This window comes from Nicotiana sylvestris, chromosome 7, assembly GCF_000393655.2.
Source record: "Nicotiana sylvestris chromosome 7, ASM39365v2, whole genome shotgun sequence".
Classification (NCBI taxonomy): Eukaryota; Viridiplantae; Streptophyta; class Magnoliopsida; order Solanales; family Solanaceae; genus Nicotiana; species Nicotiana sylvestris.
The window spans coordinates 132504279-132529515 of record NC_091063.1 but is presented as its reverse complement, the minus strand read 5'-3'; the positions used below and the strand labels follow the sequence as shown (position 1 = coordinate 132529515).

The window sequence follows — 25237 nt, the reverse complement described above, 5'->3', positions numbered from 1 at the left end:
GAATTTATTTCAAATTTTAAGTCAGCATCAGGCGCCCACCTGGAGAACAAGAAATTCATTTCAAGTTTAAGTTGAAAGCGCCCATCTGGAAAACAAGTGAATTTATTTCAAATGTTAGGTCAGCATCAGGCGTCCACCTAGAGAACAATGGAATTCATTTCAAGTTTAAGTTGCAGATGCTCACCTGGAAAACAAGTGAATTTATTTCAAATTTTAGGTTAGCATCAGGCACCCACCTGGAGCACAAGAGAATTCATTTCAAGTTTAAGTTGGAGGTGCCCACCTGGAAAAAAAGGGAATTCATTTCAAATTTTAAGTCAGCATCAGGCGCCCACCTGGAGAAGAAGGGAATTCATTTCCAGCTTATGTTGCAGGCGCCCACCTGGAAAATAAGAGAATTTATTTCAAATTTTACGTCAGCATCAGGCGCCCACTTGGAGAACAAGGAACTCATTTCAAGTTTAAGTTGCAAGCGCCCACTGAAAAAGAAGGGGATTTATTTCAAATTTTAAGTCAGCATCAGGCGCCCACCTGGAGAACAAGGGAATCCATTTCAAGTATAAGTTGCAGGCGCACAGCTGGAGAACAAGAAAATGTATTTCAAATTTTAAGTAATCATCGGTTAAAGGCGACCACCAGAAAAACAAGGAAATGTATTTCAAATTTTAAGTCAGCATCAGTAAAAGTCGTCCACTAGAAAAACAAGGGACTTCATTTCAAATTTTAGGTCAGCATCAGGCACCCACCTGGAGAATAAGGAAATTCATTTCAAGTTTAATTTGCAAGCGCTCACTTGGAAAACAAGGAAATTTATTTCAAATTTTAATTCAGCATCAGGCGCCTACCTAGAGATCAAGGGAATTCATTTCAAGTTTAAGTTGCAGGCGCCCACCTGGATAAAACAAGGGAATTTAATTTAAATTTTAAGTCAGCATCAGGCGCCCACCTGGAAAACAAGAGAATTTATTTCAAATTTTAAGTCAGCATCAGCCGCCCACCTGGAGAACAAGGAATTCATTTCAAGTTTAAGTTGCAGGCGCCCACCTCGAAAAAAGGGAAGTTATTTCAAATTTTAAGTTAGCATTAGACGCTCACCTGGAGAACAATGGAATTCATTTAAAGTTTAAGTTGCAGGCGCCCACCTGGAAAATAAGGGAATTTATTTCAAATTTTAAGTTAGCATCAGGCGCCCACCTGGAGAATAAGGGAATCCATATCAAGTTTAAGTTGAAGGCGCCCACATGGAGAACAAGGGAATTTATTTCAAATTTTAAGTATCAGTTGCCGGCGTCCACCTGGAAAATACGGGAATTTATTTAAAATTTTATGTGAGCAACAGGCGCCCATCTGGAGAACAAGAGAATTCATTTCAAGTTTAAGTTGTAGGCGCCCACCTGGAAAACAAGGGAATTTGTTTCAAATTTTAAGTCAGCATCAGTTGCCCACCTAGAGAACAAGGGAATCCATTTCAAGTTTAAGTTGGAGGCGCCCACATGGAGAACAAGGGATTTATTTCAAATTTTAAGTCAGCATCAGGCGCCCACCTGGAGAACAAGGAATTCATTTTAAGTTTAAGTTGCAGTCGCCCACCTAGAAAACAAGGGAAGTTATTTCAAATTTTAAGTTAGCATCAGGCGCCCACCTGGAGAACAATGGAATTCATTTAAAGTTTAAGTTGCAGGCGCCCACCTGGAAAATAAGGAAATTTATTTCAAATTTTAAGTAAGCAGCAGACGCCCACCTAGAAAACAAGGGAATTTATTTCAAATTTTAAGTCAGCATGAGGCGCCCACCTGGAGAACAAGAAATTCATTTCAAGTTTAAGTTGAAAGCGCCCATCTGGAAAACAAGTGAATTTATTTCAAATGTTAGGTCAGCATTAGGCGTCCACCTAGAGAACAATGGAATTCATTTTAAGTTTAAGTTGCAGACGCTCACCTAGAAAACAAGTGAATTTATTTCAAATTTTAGGTTAGCATCAGGCGCCCACCTGGAGCACAAGAGAATTCATTTCAAGTTTAAGTTGGAGGTGCCCACCTGGAAAACAAGGGAATTCATTTCAAATTTTAAGTCAGCATCAGGCGCCCACCTGGAGAAGAAGGGAATTCATTTCCAGCTTATGTTGCAGGCGCCCACCTGGAAAATAAGATCATTTATTTCAAATTTTACGTCAGCATCAGGCGCCCACTTGGAGAACAAGGAATTCATTTCAAGTTTAAGTTGCAAGCGCCCTCCTAGAAAACAAGGGAATTTATTTCAAATTTTAAGTTAACATCGGGCGCCCACCTGGAGAACAATGGAATTCATTTAAAGTTTAAGTTGCAAGCGCCCACTGAAAAAGAAGGGGATTTATTTCAAGTTTTAAGTCAGCATCAGGCGCCCACCTGGAGAATAAGGGGATCAATTTCAAGTATAAGTTGCAGGCGCACAACTGGAGAACAAGAAAATGTATTTCATATTTTAAGTCAGTATCGGTTAAAGGCGACCACCAGAAAAACAAGGGAATGTATTTCAAATTTTAAGTCAGAATCAGTCAAAGGCGTCCACCATAAAAACAATGGAATTCATTTCAAATTTTAGGTCAGCATCAGGCACCCACCTGGAGAATAAAGGAATTCATTTCAAGTTTAATTTGCAAGCGCTCACTTGGAAAACAAGGAAATTTATTTCAAATTTTAATTCAGCATCAGGCGCCTACCTGGATATCAAGGGAATTCATTTCAAGTTAAAGTTGCAGGCGCCCACCTGGATAAAACAAGGGAATTTATTTTAAATTTTAAGTCAGCATCAGGTGCCCACCTGGAAAACAAGAGAATTTATTTCAAATTTTAAGTCTGCATCAGGCGCCCACCTGGAGAACAAGGAATTTATTTCAAGTTTAAGTTGCAGGCGCCCACCTCGAAAAAAGGGAAGTTATTTCAAATTTTAAGTTAGCATTAGACGCCCACCTGGAGAACAATGGAATTCATTTAAAGTTTAAGTTGCAGGCGCCCACCTGGAAAATAAGGAAATTTATTTCAAATTTTAAGTAAGCAGCAGACGCCCACCTAGAAAACAAGGGAATTTATTTCAAATTTTAAGTCAGCATGAGGCGCCCACCTGGAGAACAAGAAATTCATTTCAAGTTTAAGTTGAAAGCGCCCATCTGGAAAACAAGTGAATTTATTTCAAATGTTAGGTCAGCATTAGGCGTCCACCTAGAGAACAATGGAATTCATTTTAAGTTTAAGTTGCAGACGCTCACCTGGAAAACAAGTGAATTTATTTCAAATTTTAGGTTAGCATCAGGCGCCCACCTGGAGCACAAGAGAATTCATTTCAAGTTTAAGTTGGAGGTGCCCACCTGGAAAACAAGGGAATTCATTTCAAATTTTAAGTCAGCATCAGGCGCCCACCTGGAGAAGAAGGTAATTCATTTCCAGCTTATGTTGCAGGCGCCCACCTGGAAAATAAGATCATTTATTTCAAATTTTACGTCAGCATCAGGCGCCCACTTGGAGAACAAGGAATTCATTTCAAGTTTAAGTTGCAAGCGCCCTCCTAGAAAACAAGGGAATTTATTTCAAATTTTAAGTTAACATCGGGCGCCCACCTGGAGAACAATGGAATTCATTTAAAGTTTAAGTTGCAAGCGCCCACTGAAAAAGAAGGGGATTTATTTCAAGTTTTAAGTCAGCATCAGGCGCCCACCTGGAGAATAAGGGGATCAATTTCAAGTATAAGTTGCAGGCGCACAGCTGGAGAACAAGAAAATGTATTTCAAATTTTAAGTCAGTATCGGTTAAAGGCGACCACCAGAAAAACAAGGGAATGTATTTCAAATTTTAAGTCAGAATCAGTCAAAGGCGTCCACCAGAAAAACAAGGGAATTCATTTCAAATTTTAGGTCAGCATCAGGCACCCACCTGGAGAATAAAGGAATTCATTTCAAGTTTAATTTGCAAGCGCTCACTTGGAAAACAAGGAAATTTATTTCAAATTTTAATTCAGCATCAGGCGCCTACCTGGATATCAAGGGAATTCATTTCAAGTTTAAGTTGCAGGCGCCCACCTGGATAAAACAAGGGAATTTATTTTAAATTTTAAGTCAGCATCAGGTGCCCACCTGGAAAACAAGAGAATTTATTTCAAATTTTAAGTCTGCATCAGGTGCCCACCTGGAGAACAAGGAATTTATTTCAAGTTTAAGTTGCAGGCGCCCACCTCGAAAAAAAGGGAAGTTATTTCAAATTTTAAGTTAGCATTAGACGCTCACTGGAGAACAATGGAATTCATTTAAAGTTTAAGTTGCAGGCGCCCACCTGGAAAATAAGGGAATTTATTTCAAATTTTAAGTCAGCATCAGGCGCCCACCTGGAGAATAAGGGAATCCATATCAAGTTTGAGTTGAAGGCGCCCACATGGAGAACAAGGGAATTTATTTCAAATTTTATGTATCAGTTGCCGGCGTCCACCTGGAAAACACTAGAATTTATTTCAAATTTTATGTGAGCAACAGGCGCCCATCTGGAGAACAAGAGAATTCATTTCAAGTTTAAGTTGCAGGCGCCCACCTGGAAAACAAGGGAATTTATTTCAAATTTTAAGTCATCATCAGGTGCCCACCTAGAGAACAAGGGAATCCATTTCCAGTTTAAGTTGGAGGCGCCCACATGGAGAACAAGGGAATTTATTTCAAATTTTAAGTCAGCATCAGACGCCCACCTGGAGAACAAGGAATTCATTTTAAGTTTAAGTTGCAGGCGCCCACCTGGAAAACAAGGGAAGTTATTTCAAATTTTAAGTTAGCATCAGGCGCCCACCTGGAGAACAATGGAATTCATTTAACGTTTAAGTTGCAGGCGCTCACCTGGAAAATAAGGAAATTTATTTCAAATTTTAAGTAAGAAGCAGACGCCCACCTAGAAAACAAGGGAATTTATTTCAAATTTTAAGTAAGCATCAGGTGCCCACCTGGAGAACAAGGAATTCATTTCAAGTTTAAGTTGCAGGTGCCCATCTGGAAAACAAGTGAATTTATTTCTAATTTTTGGTCAACATCAGGCACCCACCTGGAGAACAAAGGAATTCATTTTAAGTTTAAGTTGGAGGTGCCCACCTGGAAAAAAAGGGAATTCATTTCAAATTTTAAGTCAGCATCAGTCGCCCATCTGGAGAATAAAGGAATTCAGTCCAAGTTTATAGTGTTGGCGCCTACCTGTTAAACAAGGGAATTTATTTCAAATTTTAAGTCGGCATCAGGCGCCACATGGAGAACAAGGAATTCATTTCAAATATAAGTTGCAGGCACCCACCTGGAAAACAAAGAAACTTATTTAAAATTTTGAGTCAGCATCAGGCGCCCAACTAAAAATCAAGGGAATTCATTTCAAGTTTAAGTTGTAGGCGCCCACCGGAAAAACAAGGGAATTTATTTCAAATTTTAAGTCAGCATCAGACGCCCACTTGGAGAACATGGGTTCAAATTTTAAGTAAGCATCAGGCACCAAACTAGAGAATAAGGAATTCATTTCAAGTTTAAGTTGCAGGCGCCCACCTGGAAAATAAGAGAATTTATTTCAAATTATAAGTCAGCATCAGGCGCCCACCTGGAAAACAAGGGAATTTATTTTAAATTTTAAGTTAGCATCAGGTGCCCACCTAGAGAACAAGGGAATTTATATCAAGTTTAAGTTGCAGACGCCCGCCTGGAAAATAAGGGAATTTATTTAAAATTTTAAGTCAGCATCAGGCGCCCACCTGGAGAATAAGGGAATCCATTTCAAGGTTAAATTGCAGGCGCCCAGATGGAGAACAAGGGAATTTATTTCAAATTTTAAGTAAGCATCAGTTGCAGGCGTCCACCTGGAAAACACGGGAATTTATTTCAAATTTTATGTCAGCATCAGGCACCCACCTGAAGAACAAGAGAATTCATTTCAAGTTTAAGTTGCAGGCGCCCACCTGGAAAACAAGGGAATTTATTTCAAATTTTAAGTCAGCATCAGGCGCCCACCTGGAGAACAAGGGAATCCATTTCAAGTTTAAGTTGCAGGCGCCCACCTGGAGAACAAGAGAATTTATTTTAAATTTTAAGTCAGCATCAGTTGCAGGCGCTCACCTGGAGAACAAGGGAATCCATTCAAATATTAGGTCAAGTAACAGGCACCCACCTGGAGAATAAGAGAATTCATTTCGAGTACCAATTCAAGTAGCAGGCACCAACCTGGAGAACGAGGGAATACATTTCAGAGTTAAGTCCAAGACAACAGCAGGAACCCACCTGAAGTATGGGGTCAATTCAAGTTAGAAATAACGGAAGTTTGCCTCGAGAGTGCAAGTCAACAGTTCAAATGCGCGGCAAAACTGCAGAAGTTTGAAGATCAAGTTTGAAGACATATAGATAGAAATCTTGTAACTCATAGATCATAGATTTGCCTTGGTTCTTTTCATTTTTTTTCGGTGTAATAAGGAGTTCAGCAAGTAGTAACAGCAGCAGCAGTGAAATCACAGCTTTCCGATAGTCCCAGCTACCAAAATTTCACCACTACACTGATCTGATTCCTTTATAGCCAATGATATGTAGGCAACCTCGGAAGCAAGGTTCGGTCAGATTTTTCAAAAATGCTTTCCATGGAGTATCCAAACGGGCAAAAAACACTCGTATTCGCTCCCTTTATCTTTGCCCGAAAACTATTCGTGTTTTCGAGCAAAGAGGGGCAGCTGTGAGTACGTGATTTTTACCTGACAAAAAAATATTCCTACAAAGTCAAAATAGATTTTCCCAATTTATTTTAATTTTTATAGAATTTTTAGGAATATCTTGATAATTGTTGGTTGCATTTAATTGCATGTTTAATATTTTAAAATCATGAAAAACACAAAAATATTTCATGCATTGCATTTTCAGGTTGATATTTGCATTTTTATGTTTAAGTTATTAATTAATTTCATTAATAGACATATATATATATATATATATATATATATATATATATATATATTATTCTACATTTTAGCTTTAGTTTTATAAATTAGTACCTTTCTTTTATTAGATTTAAGTCAATTAATTATTTTACTATTAGAAATAGATAATTTTACATTGCTAGGTTTTTTAGGACTTAATTTAGGTTTATTTAAAATTTAGGTTTATTTAAGTTTTATTAGTATTTAAAATGGGAAATTAAAAAGAAAATTAAATCAATTCAAGGAAAAGAGAAGAAGGAAGGTCTGTTTGGACTCGAATTGGGCCAAAAATGTTCGAAGCCTAATCCCCCCCTCCCCCAAAAACCAACCAGCCTAACCCCTGCCCGGTCCAGCACCCTTAATTAACCAAAATGACGCCGTTTTGCGACGTTTAATCCCAGCCCTTCATTCCCGATGATCTTAATGGACTGGAACTAGCCTGTCCCTCCCATATAAGTGTCTGAACCACCCTCCCTCCCAAATCCCTCAGAACCTTTCGTTCCCCCCATCTCTCTCAACACCTCTAACCTAGCTGCCCCCTAAAATCCCCCAACTCTCTCAACCGCGGACGCCACCCTAACACCACCAAACGACCTCCAAATACATACCCCATACTCCTCACATTAAATTCATCACCAATCCACCATTAATTTTGCAAAAATCCCAACATATTTCCTCCAATTTCAAATCTAGGAGTTCCAAAAATCCTAATTTTTTCTTTTCTGATTTTCGTTCAATTCCAACTCGTTTTGACCTAAAGCTTACGTTAATCGATTGCTCTTAATGAGAGAAATCGATTGATATTAGTTTTAGTTTATTCCGAGGTCATCGAATTTTGATCGACTCACCGGATTCCGGCCAGCCTCGTGGGGAGCCTTTTGGGTTTGATTTTCTTCCTATCTTTTTTTTTTGTATTTTCCATGCTTGTTGTTGCTATTTTTTTTTCTTTCTTAATCTTGAAATATTATGTGTTTAATCTTAGGTTAATTGGTAGTGTAGTTAGTTTAATTGTTAATCACTTATTTATTAGTTAATCTTAGGTGTTTAAGGTAATCAAATCAGTTTTCTTTATTAATGCAGTAATTCAGCAAGGTTTGTGTTTAGGCTAATAGTTTGTTTCTGTATTTATTCGTTCTGATGCTTGTCTTCATTGTGTGGTTGAGAAGGCTTGAATGCTTATTAGAAGTAAGGGAGGGGGTTGCTGATAAAAAACGGAACCTTAGGGGGACAATTTGAAAGTGAAAAATAAGAATTTCAGATAAGGCATTAGGAAGCTTCTAGATTGTGGACACCAGTCCATTTTCTTTTAAGAAAAGATGCTCTTTTCCTGAAAATTAGGTTTGTTTTGAGGGAATAATTCCCTTATCTTTAGGAGCACATGTGATATTTCATTCCATGCATATATAGGACCCTCGCCTCACTCAGCACACACGGATCAGACCTGAAAACCTTTCTGAAAAATCCAGCTCCTTTTCCATCATCTTTCAAAGGATCAATTTTAAGACAGATTTTTTTATAAAAAAAAAACCTTCAAAAAATGGATTTACTTTTTTGGTTTTTCTGATATTTTCTCCTCTTTAAGCTCAAACCAAAAGAAAAACAAAAAAGAAATGTTCCAGCTGGTGTTGTTTTACTTAACTTGATGGTTTCTTTCCATATCTGCTGGGATTTCTGATTTCGGTGGGAATTTGCTGTTTTCCTTTTGATTCTGAGATGTTCCTGTTGCTTCATTGCTGCTGAATTTCTTTGGTTTTCTGACCTTCACTTGGGTCGTTTAAGTGTTGTTTTCCTGTTTCCAGGTATGGTCAGTCTCATATGTATAACTCCATTGCTTCCATGAATTGAAATTTAAACTGTCTGATGCTATGTTTGTGTTTATTTCCTGCGCTGTGTTCATCTGTACCTGCTTTCCATTGCAAATTTCTGGTTTTGACAGCTCCATTTGGACTAAATGTGTTGATTGAAGTTGTCTTTTAACTGTTTACAAATTACACAATTACTCAATGTCATTGTGGAGGTTTAATGTCACAGATTCATCATTGTTTTGGTTCACCAACTTATATGTTGAAATCTGTCTCATATTTAGTTTACTGTTCAGTGTATGACGGCTGGTTCTGTGAAATTAGTGACTCTTGCTCAAAGTGATGTCTATACTAATAGGTTAATCAAACTTATTGCCTAGCCATTTAGTTGTTGTGCCTGACAGAGTTGATTCATAAGATTAGCCCAGTGGCTATTTTCTTATAAATCAGAGATCTGCCGAAGGAACGAGAAGCGTGTGATTCAAAAACAGCTGTGATCATGCAAAGTATTGAGATGGAATCTTGGAATGCATGGAACTAGCGTTAGATTTGGTTGAAATTTGTAATTCGAATCGCAAACTTAATGACAGTACTGATTGTTAATTTCTGGGCCCTATGCCTTCATGAAATGTATACCATTGTCAGCAATAAATATGTTTGCTTATTTGCATTTTCATTTACTATTTTTCTCTCTCTCTTATTTCATTTCATTATCAGTGTACAAATCTCAATGTCTTTGAATTCATACAATTGTTTTCTTACGCACTTACTCAGTTAAATCATAGACTATGGATTGTGTTCATATGGGGTCAGAGTGTGACCTTAAGTGAGCAAAGGCTGATATCTGAAGCATGTTTTGGCCAAAACGATAAGAGCCCTTTTCAAGCCAACCTTAGTAGATATACGCTGCTGAATCCAAATTTCAGCGGAGGGGTTAACCAGTGTCAAACCTCTACAAACAATTTAGATATGGTTAACATCACACATTTCCCTTAGTAAATTTACGCTCGTTTCCAAATCCGTACCCATATTCATGACTTCACACTTATCTCAAATCTTAGGAATAATTGACTTACAAACATTGTAGTTTGCTTTAGGCACGCTATAATTAAATCATCACGGCTATGGGTACGGTTCCCGTGATATGATCGTGGTACCTAATTTCCGAATTCGGGTTCACATTTCATGTGACTCGACCACAACTTCTAATAATGTTAATAAATTAAACATGTTATAGATCGTGGGTATGGTTCCCGTAACACAATTCGCAATGTGTACAAAACAAACAAGTGTAAGACAATCGTAACTTGTTCCAAAAATAATTCCATAAATAATGTTAAAGGCGGTTAAAAGGAATAAAAAGCACATAGGTTTTAAATATGTATTAATCAGATAATTAGGCCAAATAATAATAGTTAAGAGAACGTGTTAAAACCACGGAACCCGAGAATGTCTAACACTTTCTCCCGGGTTAACATAATTCCTTACCCAGATTTCTGTATTTCGCGGACTGTAAAACAGAGTCAAACTTCCTCGATTAAGGATTATAAATCTGTGACTTGGGACACCATAAATTATCCCAAGTGGCGACTTTGAATTTGAATAACTAATCCCGTTTTGATTATTATTACTTTAATTGAAAAAAACTCCCCTATACCCTCTCGGATAGAAAAAGGAGGTGTGACAACATTCACATCATGAATGGACCATAATCATCCATATGTGCTTTACAAAATCTCATGTCAAATCGATGACAAACATTACTTTCACAGAGTGAAGGATTATTTTGAGAATACTTATTGTTCTCATTATCACGATGATGACGATTATAAATTCGTCTATTGCCACGTCTACATCCATTGGTACCTTTACGGTAATAATTTTGTCTTCTTTCAGACTTATCACATATTGTTATCATATTCTCTTACGGGAATGAGAATGAAGTAAATTCAATGAGACGGGTTTCCACTTCTTGTGCCCACAATCATACATAAATTTGATCATGGCGGGTCGTAGAAATTTTACCACTTCATGTGATTATAATTTCTTACAAACTCTATTGGAGTTATAATCCAAATTTATTGTCTTTGCTTGTATTTAAAATCAAATTATAGAATAAAAGAGAAAAACATGGTAAAACATTTACCTTAAATCCAGAATTTAATCATGAAGGAAGTTCATAGAACAATTGACAATCATTATGCTCAATCCCAAAGCTTCTACTCAATTGGTTAGAGTCTCGTGTTGATAACGTGTTATTGTCACTACTCAAAATTCCCACCTTTGGGACCTTTGGGACCGTGATGGCGCCTAACATTTCACTTGTAGGCAATCCAACGTTAGAATAATATTAACCATTTTTAACAATTTTAAATTCAATTTAATATCAAAGAAAAAATGCGAAAGTAATTCTGATATAAAACAATTAATCCATAATACTAGCGATGTCTAAAAACTATTCCAGAACTGGTGTCACAAGTGCACGAGCTACGAGAATAATACAAATAAAGGTCTGAATGAAAATAAAGCTGGCTGAAAGAAATACACAGCTATGATAAAGTGGAAGGGGACTTCAGAACTGCGAACGCCTTGCAGCTATACCTCAAGTCTCCAGTGAATAGCTGAATCCGAGCAAGTCTAATGTGCGCCGCTAGGATCAACTCCTATCTGCACAATAAAGTGCAGTGTGTAGTATCAGTACAACCGACCCCATGTACTAGTAAGTGTCGAGCCTAACCTCGACGAAGTAGTGACGAGGCTAAGGCGGGTCACTTACAATAACCTGCACGCGATAATAATAATAATAACAATAATAGGAAAAACAGGAATATAATTTAAACAGATGCACCATTTCAACAGTAGAGGCCAACTCGATAGTCATAACCGTTTAATATTTCAAACAAATTCCGTTGCGGTGTGCAACCCGATCCCATAATATATTCGAATTCCTACGACTGAGCTCTAACACATGATCTAGAGTAAGAAAAAAAAGTTACAGTCCTAGATGCCCTGTAGCCTCCTGCTCATAAGTGTGGTGCATAACACACCCATAAAACAAGACTCTACTAGACACGACTTGTAGACTCCCTAGGGCAGAACTGCTCATTTTTGTCACGACCCAAACCGATAGGGCGCGACGGGCACCCGTTAACTTACTCAATCGAGTAACAACATAATGTATTCTTTCGTGTCATACTATCATAGATAACTGAGCAGGAAGACTATCGTAAGATAAGTGGAATACAACATGTAATACCAACTTATACATACGGGCCTATAAGACCAAAATAATCGCTCGTACACTAAATATAGGCCGACAAGGCCATACAATCTTTTACGTACATGATATCTGTCTACAAGCCTCTAAGAATACATAATATCATAAAGGTCAGAATAGGATCCCACCATACCAAACAATACATGCACTAATCATACTGACCAAAGAAGCAACTCCGGAGCAAATGAAGCACACCAACACCTTCCACTGAGCTGATAGCTTACTTGAAGGACTCTCGACCTGTCTATCAGGACCTGTGGGCATGAAACGCAGCGTCCCCAAGCAAAAGGGACGTGAGTACAAATAATGTACCGAATATGTAAGAAATGAAAATCAGTAACTAGTAGACATGAGAGAAACATGGAGTAAAAGACTCAACATGTATATTTGAATAAATCCATGAATCATTTAATATTATAATATCGTGCATATGCGTATAAATGTCATACAATGCATGGGTATATGCGTTTATAACATCATCAAGCCTCTAAGGGCATCCCATCATATCATCTCGACCACTGTGGGCAAATCATCAACGTATACCAGCTGATCAGGTGGTGATGCGTATATAATACCATAACCTTTTTCCATATCCCATATACATATATATATACCCGTATATACCGCCATCTGGTCGTGGGTCAATGTACATGAATGTAATGCATGAGAAGTACGTCAATAAAATCTCTTGGAATGTCATAAGACCATTATGCCTTCGAGTAATATCATAAAATAAACTTTATCAACTTACGTATTTTCTGAGACCCATGAACAAATGATAAAATAATATGACACATGCGGAATCAAGAACATAAGCATCTCTAGTATTTCTATGAATAGAGTCATTTATAGAAACTGTGTATTTGCTCGTTTCGTTCGTGTCATATAGATCATGCCAAAAATAAAGAAGGGATAACCTTAACATATCTGAGTAGATTTTCTTGACAATCCCTTTAATACTCGTTAATTACGACAAAACACGTGACGGCAAGACCGGAGTAGGAAAAAATATGTATGAAATGCTCGAAGCATAACTTTGCTATGAAAAGAACTTGGCTAAAACTCTTTCTCAATAATGTTGCTATGTTCCTTGGCGGAAACTATCTGTCAATAGCGTTAATATATCCTCCAAAATTTTAAAAAAAATTCAGCTCGTGCAATCTTTTTAAAAGCCAACGTCCAAATCACATCGAAAATCATTCCAAGAGAATACAAACTAACGTCGGCCCAGAAGAAGAATAAGAATGCTATCCAATTTCTTTTATATGTCTTTGCCAATAACGTTATCACTTTCTTAGATGAAAGTTTTTGTCCATGATGTTAATATATTCCTTTGCTGGAGCCTTTTAAGAGATTAGGAAATGACTCACTTTCTTTAAGAATTGCCACATATCATAGTTATCTTTGAGTCACACTCTTTAATTCCTTTGCTGCCACGTTACTGTACTAAACCTTATCCAAATTTTTACCCCTTTTCCTTAATCAACTTAAATCCCCCACTAATTTAATAATTAGTTTATTACCCATATAATTAAGAATTATCTCAAATTATTTATAATACTACTCACTTTTAACACACTTTATACACCTCACTATCATGGCCATGTGGTACCTTGTATGATACTAGTTCATAAATACCGGATATTTTAGTTCGGGCCGTATTTTATCCCAAAATGTTAAACTTCGACGAGATTCATTTCCTTTGATTTGCTTACCCTTTCTCCTTAACAAATTTAATCATCACGTGTTTAAAATAGCATAATGCTTATAATCTCAAAATAATCTCATTCCCGAACTTACGTCGATAACTTAAGACGAAACTTTATTGTATGAAAAATGTGGGATGCATCATCTCATTTCCGAGATTCCATCAATTTATTTATGGCATATTTTCATGTACGAAAATATGGGGTGTAACAAAAATGCACGGCATTACCCTTCGTGCTTTTACTCTCAATCTCACCATATAATTAATAAGAAATGGTACGACATCACCCTTCATGCTTTACACTCTTCCTCACATGATAATGAATATAAAATGGCACGGAATCACCCTTCGTGCATTAACTCTCATAATATGACATTGCATCACCCTTCGTGCTTTAACTCTCATAATATGGCACGGCATCACCCTTCGTGATTTAACACTCTGTCTCACCCAAACAATGTGCAGTATCAACAGAGAGATAGAAATATCAACAACAAGCCTTACCTCAATATATGGTTCTACAATATCAAGCTCAACTCTAAATTCAATACTCAATTATCACCAAAATATCCGTAAACATGATAAAAGCGATCAATGTAACAATACTAGTCTAAATATAAATAATATTATCAATGAAAACAATAATTACAAAATATCAAGTAACAATTAATTCATGATTTAAAACAATTTATGATTTTTAGAAAAATTATACAAACAATTAATTTGACGAGTTATAGGCACTCGTCACCTTACTTATACGTTGTACACATGGAATTCACATAACAAATAATTCAAAAGTTTTATTTCCTCAAGTCAAGATTAACCACGACACTTACCTTGCTTTGCACCTTCGATCAATTACTCGACCACAGCTTTTTCTTTTGAATTTGTCTCTAAAATCTTCAAATTCAAGTCGAATTCGTGAAAAATCCCTTTGGAATAGCCCATATCCGAGACTCAAAACTCAAAAATGAGCAAAAATGGCTAACTCCCGTTTTTAAGTATTCTTCCTAGGCAAGTCGCTTGTATCAAATGCGACTTCGTCTCATATTTCCAGGCAAACAAAACCTGCTACTAGCCTTTAGTTAATCGACCATAACTTTCTGTACCTACGTCCGAATGACAAATGATTTAACTTTCTGGAAACTAAAATCAAAGTTCTACAACTTTTATGTTTTGTAAATTTTCAGATTCTTTATAGATTTTGAGATATAAGCTTCTAAAGTAGCCTCCTCGCATCAGAAATTTTTGGAAAAATTTCAAAACAGCTTTACTAGCCCTTATTCAATCGATCATAACTTTTTGTACAATTATCGAAATAATTAACGGTTTAACTATCTAGAACCTAGAATCAAAGAGCTATAACTTTCATGTTTTGAAAATTTTCAGATTCCATTGTAGATTTTGAGATATAAGCTTCCAAAATAGGCTCCACGATTGTATTATTGTTGTCCAAAACAGCAGCTGCAGCAGAATAAAAAACAACAGTTTCTTTTATCCGAAACCCATTCCGTTAACTTTCCGTAATCCACCCGAGACTCTCGAGATCTTAAGCAATTATACCAATATGTTCCAAAATGCAATAAAACTTAATTGAGGCTTCAAACTACGTCAAAGAACGGTGAAATTACGAATCACGCATCGAATCGACTTATGAGTTTTCAAATCTTCCAACTTCTATATTTTGCGCCGAAACATATCAAATCAATCCGGAATGACTTATTTTCCACACAAGTTATAAATGACATAATGGAGTTGTTCCAATTTTCAGAATCGGATTCCGACCCCGATATCAAAAAGTCAACTCTCGGTCAACCTTTCCAAAAATCTTCTATTTTCCAACTTTCGCAAAGATGCGCCGAATTATCCTACGGACTTCCAAATCCAAATTCGAACATGCGCCTAAGTCCAAAATCATCATACAAAACTATTAGAATCATCAAAATTCCATTCCAGGGTCATATGCTCAAAAGTCAAATCTCCGTTCAAATTTAAGAAATCTTTAGCAGTTTTCTAGATTCCGCTAAATGACGATAATTTGAGCCAGGGATCTCCGAATTCGATTTCGAGCGTATGACCAAGTCCCATATTACTATACGAAACTATCGGAATGGTCAAAACTCGGATCCAGATTCGTTTGCTCAAAATGTTGACCGAAGTCAACTCAAATTAAAGCTTTAATTCTCATTTTAATCCATTTTTCACATAAAAACCTTCCGGAAAATTATACGGAATGCACACGCAAGTCGAAAAATAACTAATAGCACTTTTTAAGGTCTTAAAGCACCGGGATAATTATTTAATTTAAAGATGACGTTTTGAGTCATCACAGTTATGAACAATAAAAGAAGAAGAATAATATTGCAGAGAAAGAGAGAGAGAATTCTTATTGATCTAGGATGAATTACAATGGAATATGACCTCTCTATTTATAGGGAAAGAGTGACTTAGCCACCAAGTAAAATCTCTAAAATTTCTGTAAAATATAAACATTCGCCATAAATAAAATTCTATTTATAACAATATATTATATGTATACTATTATTTATTAATATATAAACTTCTATATTTTATGGGCTATTATTTTTTGCAGCAACTATACTACGTAGATTTCCCGTTAAATTCATCTCAAACACATCTAAATTTTTTTTTTGGTTAAACTGGATGCATTTTATAATAAGCATACTAAACTACCCGTTAGGGGTTACAGACGGATTGTTTGTGGGTGGATATATCAAATCCCCCACTACCTGGTCATCGTTAAAAATATTACAATCCATAATTTATCTTTGGAAAGCAGTTCCTGCAATGTCTGCCCAAAAGACATGTGTGACAAACACCGGAGGAGCTGCTGTTACAAAAATATTTTCAAAAAAGTTCTTGTTAGTGCCCTCCTTTGCCAATAGCTCAGCAACTCTGTTGGTCTCCCTGTAGTTGTGCTTCACCACCACGGCGCCTAGTCTTTGGACGATTGACCTGCATTCATGAATAAGTGAGCCAAAAAGAGGTTCCCATTGATTAGCATTTTAATTACCTCAGTTGAATCAGTGTTTATTTCCAACGGTGTTAACTGTCTTTCTTCTGCAATTTTCAGCCCTTTCAGAATAGCTAGCAATTCTTCCTAAGTGTTAGTGGCGTGCTGGATTGATCCCATGTAGCCCAGTACCCAGTTTCCACTTGCATTTCTGAAGACTCCTCCTAGTTGTCCCCTTCCAGTATTTCCTGTTGTAGCTCCATCAGTGTTGAGCTTGTAAGTGTTGATTTTTGGTGGCTCCCATTTGACCCAGATATTTTTTTTTTAATTTTGGGTGCTTTATTCAACATAATGTTTACAAATTCAGTTGCCTTAGCTATAGCACTTTTGGTGTCCACTCTTTCCTTTCTGTTATTGAATAGATTGTTGTTCCTTGTGAGCCAGATTTACCAGAAGCTGAATGGCAGGAGCTCTTCCCAGGTGATGATGTTGTTGTAGTATTCTTTCTTAAGGGATGCCCATGTGTTTGGCCAATCCCCGGTTGTGAATGATGGTATAGGAGTAGTGTTGTTGTTTGTGCTTTGTGAGAGGATTACTCACCAAAAAAGTTTGGAGTTTGCACATTCAAAAAAAGATGTGTGTTGATGTCTCATTATCTTGATTGCACAGGCTGCCTGTGGGATCTGGTTGTATCCCAACATGATGGAGAAAAGCTCCAGTGGGGAGCCTATCATGGAAGAGTAGCCAAAAGAATGATTGAATCTTCTTGGGAACTTTTAGTTTCCAGATCCATAAGTAATTGTTGCTTATAATTTCATCTCTTTGGTGTTGAAGGCTATCCAGGAGGGAGTAAGCTAATTTTGTGGAATAGATTCCATTTGAGGTGGCTCCCCAGATCATTCTATCTTCCTTAATTGGTTTGGGTGAGATGAAGATGTTTTGAATGGAGTTTTTGATGTTTTGAGGGATAGTAAGAGCGATGGTAGAAAGATCCCAAGTTCCATTATTATGAGCAGAAGCTACAGTTTTGGCCATATCTTCTCTTGTCAAGGGTCCTTCTATTAAAGACCTTATTGCTGGGAGGTTATTTATCCAAGGGTCATTAAAAAAGCTGACCCTGTTCCCTGAATGCACTACCCATCTTTTTGCTTTCATGCAAGTTTCCCATCCATTTAGAATGCATTGCCAGGTGTTGGACTTAGCTTTTTTTAGGGGGATTCCTCCAGTTGTAGTGTTTTGCGATCGGTGTTTTTGCCCAGAAGGCTGAGGGATTCTGATATAGCCTCCAAGCAAGCCCTGAGTGAAAGGCTCTGTTTTTCAATTCAGCTTTCTGAATTCCCAGCCCCCTAGTCTTAGTCATAATGACTGTTTCCCAGGAGACAAGGTGCATCTTTCTTTTAATAGAAGTAGTACCCTAGATGAAATTTCTTTGTATTTTATCAATCTCTTTGGTTGTTTTTGTAGGGAGCTTAATGTATTGCATTATATGATTTGGGATGGAGTTCAGGGATGCTTTTGCCAAAGTAGTTCTTCCAGTCAGGTTCAACATGCTTGTTTTCCATCCAGCCATTTTAGAATGGAGATTGTCAATGATGAACTGGAAATCACTGTGAGTTGGTTTTTGTGAAAGATTAGAAAGCCCAGGTATTTTTCAAAGTTTGCTGAAGCTTTAATGGCAAGAGTGTTTGAGATGAATTCTATTTGTTGAGGTTTGCAATTTGCACTGAAACAGACTTTAGACTTGGTAAGGTTGATCTTTTGCCCAGATGCCAAGTTAAAGAGTTGAGAATACTCATGATTGTGTTAAAATTAGCTTGGTTAGTTGTTGCAAAAAGGGTTAGATCATCAACAAAGAATAGATGAGATATCTTAAGGCCACTTCTGCTAATGCTAATGGGGTGCCACTCTCCCTGAAGGACATTTTTCACAATGTCTCTGGAGAGTCTTTCCATACATAAGATAAACAGATATGGGGAAAGAGGGTCACCCTATATGATGCCCTTATTAGGCATAAAAGGGTTTGTTTGCTCTTCATTAACAATGACAGAGATGGTGGAGGAACTGACACATGACAGGATGAGATTGGTGACGGTATTTGGGAATTTGAAAGCATGGAGGATTTGCATAATGAAAGGTCATTCTAATCTGTCAAAAGCCTTTTCCAGATCAATATTTAGAATCATGTTAGAGGATTTGCCTTTCATTTTCCCAAAGTGGGTGATGTATTCTTGGACTATGATCGCATTATCTGAGGCTTTCTTATTGGAGAGGAAGTTAGACTAACTAGGGCCAATGATGTGAAGGAGGTAAGGCTTGATTCTATTAACAATAATTTTGGTCATTGTCTTGTAGACTGTATTGCATAAGCCTATGGGCCTATAGTTCTTGATCATTGAGGCTTGGGGAATTTGGGGATGATGCACAGGAGGGTTTCATTCATGGATGGATTCATTTTTGATGTGGAGAAACAACTTTTTCAGAATTGGATGACATCCTTTCCTACTATGTCCCAGTATTTTTGATAGAAGAAAGGGTGAAAGCCATCAGGGCCGGGGGATTTGAAAGGTTTGAAAGAGAACATGACACATTTAATTTTACTATCCCTAAGAGGCATCCCAATTATTGTTTGTTGGATTTGAGAGAGGCATTGCCCCTGAATTTCAGAAAGGGACATGCAATTCTGGGACTGGGGAAGGGATGTTGTGTAAAGCTCTTGGAAGAATTTTGAAATTGATTCCTTGATTTCCCCATGCTCAAACATCCACTATCCTGATCCATCTTTGAGAGATAGGATTTTGTTCCTCCTCCTTCTATTGAGGGTAGAAGTGTGGAAGACTTTTGTGTTGGCATCCCCATCTGAGAGCCAAGTTATTCTAGACTTCATTTTCTAGAAATCCTCTTCATTCCTTAGGATTGAGTTAAGCTCCTCAATGAGGGTATTCTCAAGGGTTTGCATGGAGGTGTTAAAGGGATAATGGGGGGGATTTTTGAATCCCTGCTATCCTGGCAAGCAACCTCTACTTCTTGTGGAAGATATTACCAAAGGTATTTTTATTCCATTTGAGTGCATTTTCCTTGAACAAAATGGTGGATGGGATTAGGGAAGAATCAGGCTGAAAAGACTTCCTAATTAAGTTTTGAAACAGAGGGTGGTTGTATCACATTGATTCAAACCTAAAGGGTTTATTGAGAGGGGTGTGATTGGTATTGCTTAGATTGACAAGCATGAGGTAGTGGTCAGAGTGGGTCCTGAGGAGGTGTGTAATGTTAGCTTCAGGGTATTCATTTACCCATTGGTTATTAGCAAACACATGTCAATCCTTTCTAGAATTAGACATGACCTATTCTTATATCGCTTATTTGATCAAGTATATTTGCTACCTTTAAACCCTAGGTCTACTAGGTGACAACTATTAATACAATTCCAAAATGAGTTACTCCTGCGGGTGTTGATAGTGTTTCCCCCAAACTTGTCTCTTGCTTTCAAGACTTCATTGAAGTCTCTATCCACAAACCAACTCCCTCTGTGGTTATTTGAGATATCAATTAAGTTATCCCAGAGGGCCTTTCTATCCTCAATGTAGTTGCTAGCATAAATCACAGAAAATTGCCAAGGGGGTTTAAGGATAATACCTTAACCATGGCATGGATACCCTGGGAATTTATAGCCACTTCATCAACTTGGACGAGAGATTCCTTCCACATTATCATTATACCTACAGAATGGCCTACAACAGGGAACTGGATATGCATATCTTATTGAAGCTCTTCAGTTAGCCTTTTATGATTAGCCATTTTGGTCTCCAGGAGAACCAACATCGCAGACTTGAGCATTTTGACCATGTCCGAGCAATGCCTCCTAAACTCCACACTATTTTCCCCTCTAACATTCCATATTATGAAATTCATTAGAGGGTTCAGGGTTGGAGGGCTGTTGCTCGTTGATGCCTTGTCCCTGCCCTAGGGTTGCATCGTTTCTCTTCTCTTGTGTTGACATTGTTGGGATCTCATCATTTGGGTTAAGTTCAGGAGAGGTTTGAGTGTACCTTGGCTCTGGTGAGAGGAAAAGTCCATTACACACCAGACTAGGTTCTTGGGGCATAGGAGTATCAATGTCTTGTTGTGGTCCATGTTACACTCCACCGCTCGAACTGCTTCTAGCCATAGTGAATCCACCCTCACTAGGTTGTCTATTGGGGTTGTTTCCTGTTCTATTGGCACCTCGTGATTCTTCAGTAACTCCAGGGCTGTTGATATTCCTTTCAAGATATTCCCTAGAGGTGATTGCTGTTGTTTCTCCTGAGGTGGTTGTTGTTGATTCTCTTGCACTGAAGACGAAGTTTTTTGGGGTGATTCCTGCTGAAAGGATCTGGAACTATGGGGTCGCATAGGGGTCCTCTACTGATGGATCTGGTAAGAAAGGCATGATGTTGAAGATTTGTTGCATCTTATTGAGGACCGATGAATTGATGTTCTAGTGCATGTGACTTAGGTAGCTCTATGTCATGCCTGTCTGCCATAGCTATGCTCCAAACATCCGCAAACCCCTGTTTAGGGCTTCTACAGTTACCCTTGCTAGATGAGCTGGATTCTGGATGATTAGAGAGATTGGTTGATCGCCCAACTAAAAATTATAACATAGGGCTTGGCCATGGAGGGCTAGTTCCAACCACGACGCTGGTATGTGGTCCGGCGGTGGTGGGGTGGAGGTTAGGAAGATTGGGGAGTTGGTACTGGATTCCATTTTTGAGTTTCTTTTCTCTGACCTTTTTTGGGTTAGTAATAAGGGGTAGGTTTTGGGGTAATCAACCATCTTTGGGGGTTGTGGAATTGAATCGACAGTCATGTTTGATGTTTTGGAGTCTGTGTCTGATACATAGATTGTGGGATTATTCTGATATCCGGTTGAGTTGATGGATTTTGTCAAATCACTTAAGATTTTTGATTGCTCAGCTTTGGCTCTTGAGTTTTCATGGAGGGAATTTTTCCAGTTGGTGTTGGTAGAGGAGACACAGTGTTGTAGGAATCATGATTGGGGTCTACCATGGAGTCTAGTTGTTCAGATGTGGGGGAGGGCCCAGTCTGAATTTTCTAACTTTCCCCTTGGCTTTTGGGCTTAGTTGACTTTGGATGTGGGGTAGTGTCCATTGGATTTGCGTTGTTGTGTGTGGAGTTCGATTTGGTTTTTGCTAGTGGTTTAGGCCCATTTTCAGTATTTGGGTGTTGCTCTGCAGGCCCTGGGTCCGCTTTCCTCTTCACACTTATATTGGGACTTTCTTTCGTGGGCTTCCCGGTTGTAGCTTGCTTTTCTAGTTGTTGCCTTTTTGTGTTTATGGGTTGGGCTTGGTCCATTTCCTATAGAGGGTTAGATTTAGAGGTGAATCGGAATATCTGAGTGTCAAGAAACTTACCAGATATAGCATCGAACATTTTGACTTTGGTGCCATCTGATTTTGTTGTTGGTTTGCTCTTTGTACTCTAGTCCGTTGTTGTACTTTGCTGCGTGATGTTCTCCTTTTTCTGCCTTCTTGGAAAAGAAACAACTTTCCATTCCTCTTCTTCCTCATTATTTTGTTTTTGACATGAATCACTGTCTGGCTTTGTATTTGAGCACTCTGGGCTGTCTTGAATATTTGTTGTTTGATGTTGTTTTTGCCTGTGTGAGCATCCTCTTATAGTGTGCCCAATCCTTCCACACCCAGTGCACGGTACGTTTTTTTCCTTCATAGACCACAAATTGTTTATGGTCCCTTATTGTAACAGAGGTAGCAACTGGTGTTTCCAAGGGTACCTGGATACATATTTTTGCGTATCTACCTCTCAGTGTGGCGGAGGTGCACGTATCAATTTTTAGGAGCTTCCCAAGTTTTCTGCCTACTTTTTCTAGGACCTCTTTGTCGTAGAATTCAGTGGGTAGTTGTGGGAGACGTACCCAAATTGCAGTGAAGGATAGAGTCGCTTCTTGTGGGACGAATTTAGGTTCCCACCTTTTTACTGAGAGGAAGCTGCCAGAGATGAACCACGACTCATTTTGGATGGCCTTCACTAGATTTTCCTCCTTACCAAATTTGACTATGAAAAAATCCCATCCTAAGTCAATCAAGATTAATTGTTCGGATGGGATCCATAATTCAATTAATTTAGATCGGAGGAGATAGTGTGGAATACGCCTTCCAAAAAGCTTGATGATGACTGACTAACGCCATGGTTCATATAACCTGTTTTTATCCTCTTGAGATAGTAGGATTGGGCCTGTTGTTTCCTTTTCTTTTTGTTGCATTATTGTGGATTCTAGCTCGAAAGCAAAGTAGTCAGCTTGTGTGGTATCTTGCTTATCTAGGAGCATTTCCTTGTATGAATAGGCTTGGGGCTTGGGGGGTGTCCTCTTCCATGATAGTGTCGTCCGGTGGTTCCGATGGTATGTTTGGTATTTTGGGTGGGTTTTCCATTAGTTTCTTTTTAGTGATGGATGAGAGTTTCTATCCGTCTAAAAAAAACTCCTATTAAAAGAGAAAAATTGTATGAAATGAGGACAAGAATGTTCGACTCATCTCATAATTAGCTGCTACTGTTGCTCCCTTTCCCAGATACGAACTCCTTTATTTTTTTAAAATTTTTTGGTATAACCATCTGGTGTATGAAATTAAAACACTAGCCCAATTAATTCAAATTCTTATCGCCTAGGACCAATTAGAAGGGATCAACGTCCACACGAACTCCTTTTTTCTTTTCTTTTTTCTTTTTTATTTTTTTGGTATAACCATCTGGTGTATGAATTTTAAAAAAAATGGCCCACAATTAATTCAAATTCTTATCGCCTAGGACCAATTAGAAGGGATCAACGTCCACACGAGTTACTTTATTTCAGCTCAAATTCAAAATTTCTGATTGTGAATCAAGTGATCTTATCCATCTCACTATATTCTTATGATTTCATTGTGAAAATTGTATACAATTTTGAAATTGTAATTTGATCAATTCAAAATGTACTTTTTAGGATCAAAAGCTTATGTAATGCGATGCAACCTAAACTCATCTTAACGTTTGAGATTTGAGCATGTGAGGTTGAATAATTGATGTGAAAGAATTAAGACTATCTTGTAGCTATATCATATGTATAATTAAAAGAACAATTACTCGAATAAATTTAAGTTAACCTTCTTGATCTTTTAAGATTGAGAAATAGTGTAGCCCTTCACCTTCTCGAAAATGTGAAAAGTTCATAAAATCTTCTTGTAAAGCAACTCAATAGAGCAACTTTATCATGTTATTAATTCCAAATTCTATCAAATTGTGGTGAGATGATATGAACCATCCTTTTTTAATCAACGATTTGGGTTTGAATCTCGGGAATATAAAAAATCATAATAAAAAGTACTTTTTTTAATGAACCTTATGCGGAATGGGTTCGAATTTATGGGGATCCTAATAAAAATATTGAAAATGGAAAACAAAAAAAAGAAATTCAAAATTCTTAAGAATGGTAAAAGCTCCATACCATTCTAGTGGGTATCAAGAATTTTTGACTCCCACTAGTGTTATGTGTCGGGTCATGACGCTAACTTAATTTGAATATCTGACAAAAAAATACTGATATACTCATTAATAATGTTATTATCATATTGTAAAGGTCACGTAGTAGTGCAAGAATTATTTACGTTGTCAATTGTATGCAAGTTAAACTCCATTTCTGAAGAGGATAGGGCTTATTGGTATTTCCGTTTGCTTTCCAAATCGGATTACTTAATTAAAAATGAAACTTTAGAGACTTCATGATTTTATTAAAATTCTTTTCAAGAAAAATCTGGCAAAATAAAATGTTTGAATACTTGTTTTTGAGAAATTCTGTACTGTTTTCAGAAAAGTTTTTGACAATGAAATTCTTCTTAACTTATTGAATAACCCTAAGTTATATTGAATTATTGCATAGGGAACAAGTAATTACCCGTAAGTTTTAGGTCATAAAATTTGAAATAAAAACTTGTTAGACTTTACGAGCAAGTTTAATATCTTTTCCCATCTCAACGTGGATCAACTTTTATGTTAAATCTTTCTTACAAGCCGTAAGGTTTTCCCAGTACAAATAGGTTTTTAATATACTAATCCCTTCTTTAGTTGGAATTGGTTATGTCATAATTATCTATATAAACTCGTGTAATTCACATCAAGTACGTATAACACTTTTGCATTTCTTCTCATTTCAAAATCCATCTTCTTAGAATTATAGTGTTCTATCTTCCTTTCCAAAGCTTTCTTAACTTAGTATCGATGGAGAAATCAGCCACAAACACTAAAATTGATGATCAAACCAATGACGATCCTAATCACTATAATTTGGCCTTGGGAATAATATTAATTGTACTGGCTATAGCATTGGGTGTTCTCGTATCTTTTTATTTGTTCTTCCCAGCTAAGCTTACAAAAGAAGTCAAATACCCTAATTTTCGTCTAATATATGCCTCCTCTTCACTCCTTACCGTGATATGCAATGCGCCACCTTCGGTCTTAGACAATCCTGACAGTTGGAAACT

At 37.4% G+C, this 25237-nt stretch overlaps 1 long non-coding RNA gene across 1 annotated transcript; it reads left to right on the top strand.

Moving 5' to 3' along the window:
* The first annotated feature begins 8005 nt into the window (after positions 1 to 8005).
* Positions 8006 to 9427, top strand: LOC138872569 (uncharacterized). The gene is made up of 2 exons (XR_011400996.1): positions 8006 to 8744; positions 9152 to 9427. It is a non-coding gene; the product is annotated as an uncharacterized lncRNA (long non-coding RNA).
* Positions 9428 to 25237: the final 15810 nt, after the last annotated feature.